This window comes from Tachypleus tridentatus, chromosome 3 (assembly GCF_004210375.1).
Source record: "Tachypleus tridentatus isolate NWPU-2018 chromosome 3, ASM421037v1, whole genome shotgun sequence".
Classification (NCBI taxonomy): domain Eukaryota; kingdom Metazoa; phylum Arthropoda; class Merostomata; order Xiphosura; family Limulidae; genus Tachypleus; species Tachypleus tridentatus.
Window position 1 is genome coordinate 91803159 of NC_134827.1, and position 11930 is coordinate 91815088.

At 30.3% G+C, this 11930-nt stretch overlaps 1 long non-coding RNA gene across 1 annotated transcript; it reads right to left on the bottom strand.

Annotated features, from left to right (window-relative positions):
* Positions 1–7159: 7159 nt before the first annotated feature.
* LOC143246135 (uncharacterized) lies at positions 7160–11930 on the bottom strand. The gene is made up of 2 exons (XR_013025813.1): positions 11453–11930; positions 7160–7373 (listed from the first exon to the last, which is right to left on the bottom strand). It is a non-coding gene; the product is annotated as an uncharacterized LOC143246135 (long non-coding RNA).

The following is an 11930-nucleotide window of genomic DNA, read 5'->3' on the forward strand; positions in this document are numbered from 1 at the left end:
TGTGAGCTCATATTGAATTGTTCCCAAACCCTCTTTGCTGTCAAGTGTTTAAACTGTATTGACAGATGTTTTCTTATGCAACAATGTTGAATCTAAAAGGATTCAAATATTTTCAAACTAGTATTGTTGTACAAGTCTTTTGGATATCTTTGAAAAATGCAGATTTCCTCTTACGTTCTCACCTTAATATTAACAATCTAATGTATAATAAAGTTACTTAGAATTAAACTGGTAACTTTACACTGCATTAAACCAAATTAATTGCAACAGATTTTTCACATTTCTGTTAGTAAAGGTTGGATGTAAAATTTATTTTATGCAGTTTATACATATTCAAAGAATTTTATTGTATGTAGTGTGTATGATAATTAATTACACTAGTTTTTCTAGATGTTTTATTTTTTTCTTCTAAATTGCTGCACTTACAGACTGTTTTATAACGGCTTTCAAATGAAAGCCATATTTATATATATGAATGTGTATGTATATATGTGGTTAAAAAAGATGTTCTTTGAAAATATATATAATAACCATATTTTTTTTTAAAAAAGCCAAAACAAAACACATTTAAAATTAAAACACTGCATTTTTAAAAAAGATCCTAAGGAACAAGCTACAATGTGGGATTATAAAATGTATCCCAGATTGACTGTAGTAGTAGGACCCACACTGATGTGGGGATACACTGTCTGTCAACCTTAACCTCCAGTTTGCTTGACTCTTATAAGAAACAGACACAATTAGACTAGAATTAGGAGAGTGAGATGTAGGTGCTTAAGCTCACAGTGTCCCACATCCATATCACTCTTTACTGCCTGCAGACAGTTGTGGGAAAATCACTGCTCTCCCAAATTAAAAAAGAAAAAGATGAAGATAAAAAGATAAGGATAAAAATAAGGTAAGGTACTACAATTTAGGAGTAAGTAAGATTAAACTTACCTCTTGATGTTAGTATTCCTGCCTCCAATATGGTAATGGCACTCATTAACACAACATTGAACCATATCAGTATACTAAGTTTACTGTGACTGTTGTACTTTTATATGCAGCTCAAGGTGTACATCTGCATAAAGTAGTGCCAAAGTTTTTTTTTAAAAAAAAGGTCATTTAATAACTTATCACTGCTTTATGTGGATGTACACAGTGAGTTGCATATAAAAGCACAACAGTCATGGTAATCTTAATATACTGATATGATTCAATGTTGTGTTAATAGTGCCTCTACCATATTGGTGGCAGGAATGCTAACATCAAGAGGTAAGTTTCATCTTATTTACCCTGCAATAGTAGTACCTTATTTTTATTTTTTCACCTTCATCTTTTTCTGTTTGTGTATTCTTATTTTAATTGCATCTATTTCTTACGTGAGATTAGCTAATTGGATGATAAGAGTCATAGATGGTGTATCCCCACTGTAATGTGGGTCCTACTACTACAGTCACCTCAATAATCTAGGATACATTTTATAATCCCACATTGTAGCTAGTTCCTAGGATCTTAGTGTGTTTTGTTTAATTTTTAATTTTAGTGTGTTTTGGCTTTTTAAAAAATTATGGTTATAATACAGGGTGTTTGGAAAGTCACTGTGCACTTATATATTTATTAACAGACATGTTTCAATATAGAATACAGGAGGTAAATATGAATGACAATTATAAACAATGTTGAAAGTGACCCCCGTTGACATAATACAGGCTTAGATCCTTCTTGTTTTGTGTCTAAATATCGCTATCAGTTGCTGGCTTGAAATAGACTGAATAAAATGATAACAAAACTACACAGTGACTTTCCAAACACCCTGTATAATGAATCAAAGGTTGGGATTTGCTGTTCCTAACACAATCCTTCTTCGTGATTTTATTTACTTATTTAACTTCATTTAAATGATTTAATTTCACTATAATGTGTGTGTGTGTGTGTGTGTGAGCGAGCCAATGCTCATAGTTAAAAATTCTGCTACTCTATTTATGGTTTAAAGATGATAACCATGATAAAATCAACTGACTTACAGTGCAAAACTCTGGGCTTTGATTTCCTGTGGTGAACATGACACATGACCCATTATGGCTTTGTTTCAGAAAATGACTGAGTAAACAACCATGATAAAATATGTTACAAAAACAAATATACATATGTAAGATGAAGTATTTTGTACCTATCACTGAAGCAGGCAAATAATAATTCCTTTTAAAATAATAGATTTATGATACATTCAAATACAACTGGAGTTATTTTAAACATGCTTTAATGACTAAACAAAACACTACCTCCAAAAATTGCAGGTTTTGTTATTCTGTCAATGTGATGGTCTCTTGTATTCACCATGACATATTAAGTGTTGAAATGAATCTTGTGTTCTTGAGACTGCTTGTGGGACAGTTTACACTGAATTGTTCAAGAACCTGTTTAGTATTGTGATGTATTGTCATATTCTACCTAAGAGAATATTTGTTTTCACTTGCGAAAGATTATTTTGAAAAATATTTCATTATATTTTTTTGTGGTAAGTTGTAAATTTTCATATATTATTATTTTTTATATTTGCCTGCTCTTTACCAAACTTACATAACAAGTGTAAACTGTTTACAAAAAAGTTTACTTTGATTATCAAAGCAAGAATTTAAAGGTTTTCTTGAATGTTTTATCAAAATAATTCCTAATTATTTAGAAATGATGCATAATGCATATTATGAAATGCAATCACTGTTTAGTTATTTTAAGTCATGTACTTAAATAATTTTAGGATTAGTAAAGATGCACATTAAATACTTTGTTTACTCAGTACTTCTACTATATCGTAATTACTGTCTAGATAATATAAAATATGGCAAGTATGGGTTTACTGAGAAGCCACACAGATGCACAGTGTGCATCTCTAAATTCTCTAAACATTTCTGTTTCCTTCCATCTTTCTGTGCTGTTATTGTGTTGGAAGCTTGGTGATATTTGACTGATTTTGTGGTGAATGTTACTATCAGTTTGGCATTTGAGAAGATATGATTGTCCCTGGGCTGTTTATTGTGTGAGAAAAAAAAATTGTTGGTAAATTGTTTGGGGAGTGTGAATGTCAAAATGTTGATGTCATTTGATAGTGGGCTGATGTATTTTGATATAAAATGATTCTTTGATTTTTACACTGCACTTTTCTGTTGGCCTCAGTTTATGCTTCGGTCAGTTGGGTGGTTGAGTTTGGCTGTGATGAATATTTTTGAAATGTAATGGTTTTATGACATTTTTCTGTTCTTTCAGTTGTAAAAAGGAATTTTATAAAATGCTTGTAAAAATGCATTTAACTTTACAGAAACTATTTAAGACTTTACAAAGTGAAAAACAAAAGAAGGTAGAATGCTGTTGAGAATTTCCAATAATATCTTCTTCTCAGCAGAGTCCTAGCATGACCAAGTGGTTAGGGCTCACAATCTGTGGGTTCAAATCCTTGTCCCACCAAACATGCTCACCCTCTCAGTTATGTAGTGAAATACTGGCTCTTCTCCTTTCTCCTCATAATCAATTGTTTTGACCTCCTCTCATGCAGACTTACCAGCTTCATCATTGGTTAATGTTTGGTAATCAAGGAATTCATCAAACAGTGCATCTTTAGGTAAATCAGTGAGAATATTTGAATATTTATGAAAAAAATACTCCACATTTTCCCAGAAACTTTCAATTTGTTTACTTACATTAATCTACTTTGCATTTTTGAGAATTATTTGGTCATCAATTCACCCAGATAAATTTTCTTAGTTGGTTTAAATATTTCATCGTCTTGTAAATCAATATCTGTTATTAAAGTAGCTGCTCTGAAGAGTGTTCTCCAATTATAAGACAAATATCATGAAAGTGACTGGTAACAATTTTGGATATTGTATAAAAGTAAGTATTTTTGGAAGCAAATCTTTTCCCACATGTCTGAGAATATAGCTTTGAAGAAGGGCCTTGAGTGATCAACAGTTGCAAGAGAGAGATTATTGTGTACCGAGAAATTAGTAACCATCACTTTAGCTTCCAAAGTTTTTGGTTTATTAACACTCCTGGAGTTGACAAAAAAGCATTCATGGGTATTTTAGTGTTTTGATGATTTCTATAATTTCTAAACTTTTTTTTTTACTTTGAGTTGGTCTAGGAGGAAATTTTCAGTCTAAAGTATTTTGTGACCTCTTTATATATTGATCGTATGTCAAAGAAGATATCTGTAACTAATCTCTACGCATGTGACCTTGGTATTCTTTGCATCCTTTTTTGAAGAGGTGTGATGTTTGTCTTGTGTGTCTTTCCACATCCACATGAGATACCTTGTTTCTTTGATAGGAATTATTTTGGAGTAGGAAGTAAAGTGTTGATTTATGCGAAGGTTTGATTAAATAGGTTAGTAATTACATTAGGAATTTCTGGAATAAATAGGAATGAAATAAATTTGTTGTTTTATATTGTTGATAGGTGAAAGCTTAGTGTTAATGTAATATTTCCTATTGCTTTGAAGTTTAATACAAATTCTATCTGATGTTTGAGTTGAAACCTCTAAATAGTGCTATGTTATTTAAGTAGTTCAGTTAGTCATGTCCCTTAGAAATAAGACGCAAGGAATACCAGGTCACGTGCATAGAGGTGAATTTTAGACATCTACTTTAATATATCATTAATATGAAACTGCTCACAAAATACTTCGGGATAAAGATTTTCTCCCACAACAACCCAAAATGCAAAAGAAAGAGATTGTTTAGAAACTACAGAAATTATCAAAGCAAACGATCTCTCACCAACTCGTGATAACAGCTGTAGCAACATCGGCTGTTTTGGGGAAGTTCGATTCATCATTCACATCAAGCCCATATTGAGGTAGTTTGAGGCTCCAATGCATTTATTTTTTGAAGTCTCTTGAACAGGGTACAAGCAAATTTGAAGTTAATTATAATTAATACATATTAAAACATCTACAAAATATAAGCTAATTATTCGAAATAAATTACAATATGATGCATCTAACTTTTAAGGATATCTTAAAATTGAATGATAATAGTAATTTACTTGTACAACGTGGCAAGTAAGAATGAATGAGGTACATTAAAAAACAACTAATAATTGTACAACATTACGGAAACATGCCAAAACATTTTTCTCAAATTGTTTTTTTCTGAGCTGTGGCAGAAGCAAAATCTTTAATTACACCATCATAATCTATTTACCTAAACAATGTCATTTCTATTGTAAGGAGGGAATGGGCATTTAAATGTTCCTCTAACATCGAAGTACGCAAATTTTTTTACCCTCACCATTTTATAAAAGCTCTATTATTGCAATTCGTGGCAAATAGACACAAGTATATTTTTAATGCCACGTCAGCAGAGGAAAACAGTTTGAATTGTTTTTTTTTTTTTTTCTGATTGCTATGATGCATTATTGGATGGATGATGTTTCACGCTCAAAAACTTAGTAAACTATACCATTTCAGATAGCTGACGATCTTATTCCACTGAAGTTCTTAAGAGTAACTGACCTCCTGTTATCACTTCTTAAGACATCAGAAATTTTGTTTATGGTAATCGCGAGTTCGGTCAAATTAGTTTGTATCGAGTAAGAAGAGAACAAATAACAGTTAAATGTGAAGAATTATTGGAAAAAGTGAGATTTAAACTGACGGTCCGAATCGTCAGTAGGAGTCCCTCACTGCTTGGGTCCTAATGCAACTGTGTCATGGTTAATGTAGCCCTCGTTCATATACTTTACCAGAGTTGACATTCACCTTCCACCTAGGGATATAATTTCCATCACATTTAATCCCCGTCTTTAGTCTTCGTAATGGTATATAAACATTGCTTAGCACTTACCATACCTGAAGAAGACAGACCAATCCAGTGTGTTTCACCATCAATAAAATTCTTCCTTATAAATCTCTCTTTGCCTGCCTATTATTACATTAGCACAGCACTTCATTACTCAAAATTACGAGCAAGTACAAAAACAAAAGAGTTAAAACAATGTGAGAACTGATTACATTATTTAAATTTATAATTTAAATTGTGATTATGTTTGAGGATGCTACACAATAAATGGGTTAGTAATTCAATTAATATTAACTTCAGTAAACCGTTTATTATAATTCATAATGTTGGCGGTTTGACAAAGTACTATATTTTTCATACCTTAAAATATTTACAGCTTCTTCGTTTTTAGCATCATTTGTATAGTTAGATGTGTTGGTGAAATTTACATTTAGAAAATGTAGTCAGATACGTTATTTTAATCTATAGCTAAGTTATATAGTTATGTTGGTTAAATTTACAGCTGAAGTATGTACTTTGGTAAGTTGCTTAAACATACAGCTAAAGTATATTGTTAGAATGTGTTGATGAAATCTTTAGCTAATTTATGCAGTTAGATATGTTGGTTAAATTCACACATCTCGTATAATCGCCATGAGGGAGTAATTGGGGATAATGAAAAGTAAAAATATACTTCAAGAGAGAAAATTATGGGTTAATAAAAGTTTATTAAAATAGAGAACAATGTTTTGGCCTTAAGTTTAACAGAGAGTTTGCAACTGACTGTTGCTGGGCACATATGTAAAAGAATCTGTATCAAAGAGAACAGCATAGTATAGATACGAAATCTCGTAGATATTGGTTAGAGAAAGAAAATGCAGACATAAAACAATCAGTGACGAAAAGAAAAATTCATTACCATGGAAAACTGGAAGATATCTGTAATTCTTCGAGTAACAGTGGATAGATACTAAGTGATGGAAAACTGGAACAACACGGTGAAAGAATGAGTAACAGAAAGAAAAACCTCAAAATATAGAAAAGCTCCAAATCATGTAGAAAACGATAGTGAGAGAAAGAAAGTGCAAAATAAATGAATAAGGTAGAGAAAAACGTAAGAATATACCTGAGGCATTCAATCACCGAGAAACTGCGTAAGTCCTTAAGAATACAAAGGAAATGCAAAGTAAGACAGTGAAAAACCTAAAGATTCCTAATCATCCAAATACTGCAGAAATCGATTCCAATGGAAACCCAATGTAAATAACATGCTAAGATGAGTATGAGAGATAAAAAACCTAAAACTGTAGAAAACCCGCAAATTTAAGAAGAAAACGGATATGAAACTTTTAAACAGAGAAAACTTGGTATCCTTCTTCATGAGGGAGCTAAGAAAGGAAATAGGGTTAAGAGCTTGGAAAATAATGCATTTAGGGGCATTAGACAATAAATAATAGCTGTTACTACAGTGCTCACTCAGTATGTATTAGAGAGAGACACGAGCTTATAGTAAAAAATGAAGATAAACTCACACACCCTCCAACGCACCTACACAACTTCATGGAAAAGCCTCTCATTATTCCGTCTGACCCACCTCAGTCCACCTTCTCCCACCTGAAAATGGTTTATTTAAAATCTTGTTAACACGACTGTACTATTTAAGTAAGGTTTTTAATTTCACCTTAAAATGACAAAAAAAGAAGTGCTGGTGTATAAAAGCGAGATAAAAGATGGTAAGGAAGTATGAGTACACTCTTAAATACATATTTCCGGACATGAGAGAAATACAGGTATACAATTATCGCAATACAGCAGTGTACCTACAAATACTGTCCCATTTCAAGCACTGATTTTATACATTCACCAATGGTTTTCAGATATTTGAACATAAAGTCATGATTATTAAAAGTTTTATTTTAGAAAATTAATTGCTATTATTTTAACTTTTACGTTTATGCTACATTAAAAACAATTAAATTAAAAACTTAATATTTTTATAAGCATGTGTTTAATAAATAAGATTAAGTATAATTATTCATTTCACACGATAGTGCTTGAGTATATAACAGAGTATTTCTAGACTAAGGACAAACATGTCACATAGTAGTGAATTGTCTGGAACAAGTATGGAAAAGTATAGACAGGTGATTGATAAATAAACAGATTTCTCACTTTTTATAAACCTTCACCAAATCAAGAACTTTATACAGTATACCACCGTGAATGGTGTTTGAGTGTTAAGCACTATTTAAATGTTAAAGCAGAAAGTAATTATTCCGATAACATAAATACAAAACAAAACGGGCATTATGGTAGAAAACATAGATATTTTTAGAAAGCAAGTGTTTTAAAAAAAATCATTTTTAATGCTAGGAATAACTATAATATTAGAGGTACGTTCACAATCTACCAGTTATAAGACATTTTTATTGTGCACTTACGTTTTTGCACTATACATTTATAGTGCAACGCTACTTTTTAAATTGATAATGACGATAATGCAACAATTTCAAAACTGTATTAAAAAAAGTATTTGTCCAATCGGCAAAGTACGAGACAAACTGGGTTTCGATACCAGTGGTTTAACTTTATGCTTGTCTGCAAACAAACAAGTTTTACCATTATTGTTTGTTTGCAGATAGGGCATACGAATTCATGTCATGCTAGATTCGTATGTCCTATCTGCATATATCTTCCAAACACATACAATTTTTCTATACAAATTACAACTGCATTAATTACAAGATAGACATTTTGACAAAATAACATCAAATAGTCAACGATTTTTAAACACCCTAAAAAAATTATGAATGTAGAAAAATGAGTTGTGGAAGTTATAAATCTTTTTATCACTTAATTAAAAACTATCATATACAGTAGGTTACTACACACTTTATCACTTAATTAAAAACTATCATATACAGTAGGTTACTACACACTTTATCACTTAATTAAAAACTATCATATACAGTAGGTTACTACACACTTTATCACTTAATTAAAAACTATCATATACAGTAGGTTACTACACACTTTATCACTTAATTAAAAACTATCATATACAGTAGGTTACTACACACTTTATCACTTAATTAAAACTATCATATACAGTAGGTTACTACACACTTTATCACTTAATTAAAACTATCATATACAGTAGGTTACTACACACTTTATCACTTAATTAAAACTATCATATACAGTAGGTTACTACACACTTTATCACTTAATTAAAACTATCATATACAGTAGGTTACTACACACTTTATCACTTAATTAAAACTATCATATACAGTAGGTTACTACACACTTTATCACTTAATTAAAACTATCATATACAGTAGGTTACTACACACTTTATCACTTAATTAAAACTATCATATACAGTAGGTTACTACACACTTTATCACTTAATTAAAACTATCATATACAGTAGGTTACTACACACTTTATCACTTAATTAAAACTATCATATACAGTAGGTTACTACACACTTTATCACTTAATTAAAACTATCATATACAGTAGGTTACTACACACTTTATCACTTAATTAAAACTATCATATACAGTAGGTTACTACACACTTTATCACTTAATTAAAACTATCATATACAGTAGGTTACTACACACTTTATCACTTAATTAAAACTATCATATACAGTAGGTTACTACACACTTTATCACTTAATTAAAACTATCATATACAGTAGGTTACTACACACTTTATCACTTAATTAAAACTATCATATACAGTAGGTTACTACACACTTTATCACTTAATTAAAACTATCATATACAGTAGGTTACTACACACTTTATCACTTAATTAAAACTATCATATACAGTAGGTTACTACTACACACTTTATCACTTAATTAAAACTATCATATACAGTAGGTTACTACACACTTTATCACTTAATTAAAACTATCATATACAGTAGGTTACTACACACTTTATCACTTAATTAAAAACTATCATATACAGTAGGTTACTACACACTTTATCACTTAATTAAAAACTATCATATACAGTAGGTTACTACACACTTTATCACTTAATTAAAAACTATCATATACAGTAGGTTACTACACACTTTATCACTTAATTAAAAACTATCATATACAGTAGGTTACTACACACTTTATCACTTAATTAAAAACTATCATATACAGTAGGTTACTACACACTTTATCACTTAATTAAAACTATCATATACAGTAGGTTACTACACACTTTATCACTTAATTAAAACTATCATATACAGTAGGTTACTACACACTTTATCACTTAATTAAAACTATCATATACAGTAGGTTACTACACACTTTATCACTTAATTAAAACTATCATATACAGTAGGTTACTACACACTTTATCACTTAATTAAAACTATCATATACAGTAGGTTACTACACACTTATCACTTAATTAAAACTATCATATACAGTAGGTTACTACACTTTATCACTTAATTAAAACTATCATATACAGTAGGTTACTACACACTTTATCACTTAATTAAAACTATCATATACAGTAGGTTACTACACACTTTATCACTTAATTAAAACTATCATATACAGTAGGTTACTACACACTTTATCACTTAATTAAAACTATCATATACAGTAGGTTACTACACACTTTATCACTTAATTAAAACTATCATATACAGTAGGTTACTACACTTTATCACTTAATTAAAACTATCATATACAGTAGGTTACTACACACTTTATCACTTAATTAAAACTATCATATACAGTAGGTTACTACACACTTTATCACTTAATTAAAACTATCATATACAGTAGGTTACTACACACTTTATCACTTAATTAAAACTATCATATACAGTAGGTTACTACACACTTTATCACTTAATTAAAACTATCATATACAGTAGGTTACTACACACTTTATCACTTAATTAAAACTATCATATACAGTAGGTTACTACACACTTTATCACTTAATTAAAACTATCATATACAGTAGGTTACTACACACTTTATCACTTAATTAAAACTATCATATACAGTAGGTTACTACACACTTTATCACTTAATTAAAACTATCATATACAGTAGGTTACTACACACTTTATCACTTAATTAAAAACTATCATATACAGTAGGTTACTACACACTTTATCACTTAATTAAAAACTATCATATACAGTAGGTTACTACACACTTTATCACTTAATTAAAAACTATCATATACAGTAGGTTACTACACACTTTATCACTTAATTAAAAACTATCATATACAGTAGGTTACTACACACTTTATCACCTTTTATTCTATAACTAAATATTAAACATACTGGTAATATCATAACTTTCAATATTTGGAATCTATACTGGAGGGATTGTGCACGTTTTGCTTAAAAGGTTAGAGAAAAATGACCTTTAAGTCCCAGAAACCACAAATTAGTTGTATGTACCTACCCTTAGTAACCTTCTGGTACACAAATCGTAAGTATAAGATATAATTGTTTGCTTTACTTCTTTATTTACTGTTCTATGTTTTAAGAAAAATAAGTTTAAAACCTTATCTGTTAAGAGTAAATAATGTATTATAACTGAACATAATGTTTAGAACATTGTAAAGATTACACCCAACCTGCAAAGGAAAAAAAAAAAAAAGGATAATTATAGGAAGGTTAAGAACAATTAAACTTACTTTCATCATGCAGATAAAGAATAGAATTTGACAAGACAGGATGTTTCATGTTTAAACCTTGTTCACCAGGAGAGAATCTGTCATTGTCTTGGCTGGGTGTTGGGAAAACCTCTGTATCTGCTACACCAGAGTCTATGTTCTCTGGAACTCTGTTTCTCAGGTTAACCTGAAGATGACCTAGGAAGGTCGAAACGTTGTTCTTGCTCATGAATAAAAGTGTTAATACCCATACCAGCCGTTCTGAGATACATTTTTATTTCAAGTGGGTTTCTCGTCATCAAGAACAATCGGTACATTCCTGAACGTCCAAAATGTTTCTTATTAGGTTTGACACAACGGTCTTTGATATAAAGTATGTAACTATAAAATATCTATTCCAATCATTGTATGAATCTTAAGTTTCCAAACCAACAAAAGTCAGGATCAATAGCAATATGTCACCTTTATTCCCACTTAAAGCTGGCCAGTCCCAAGGTTC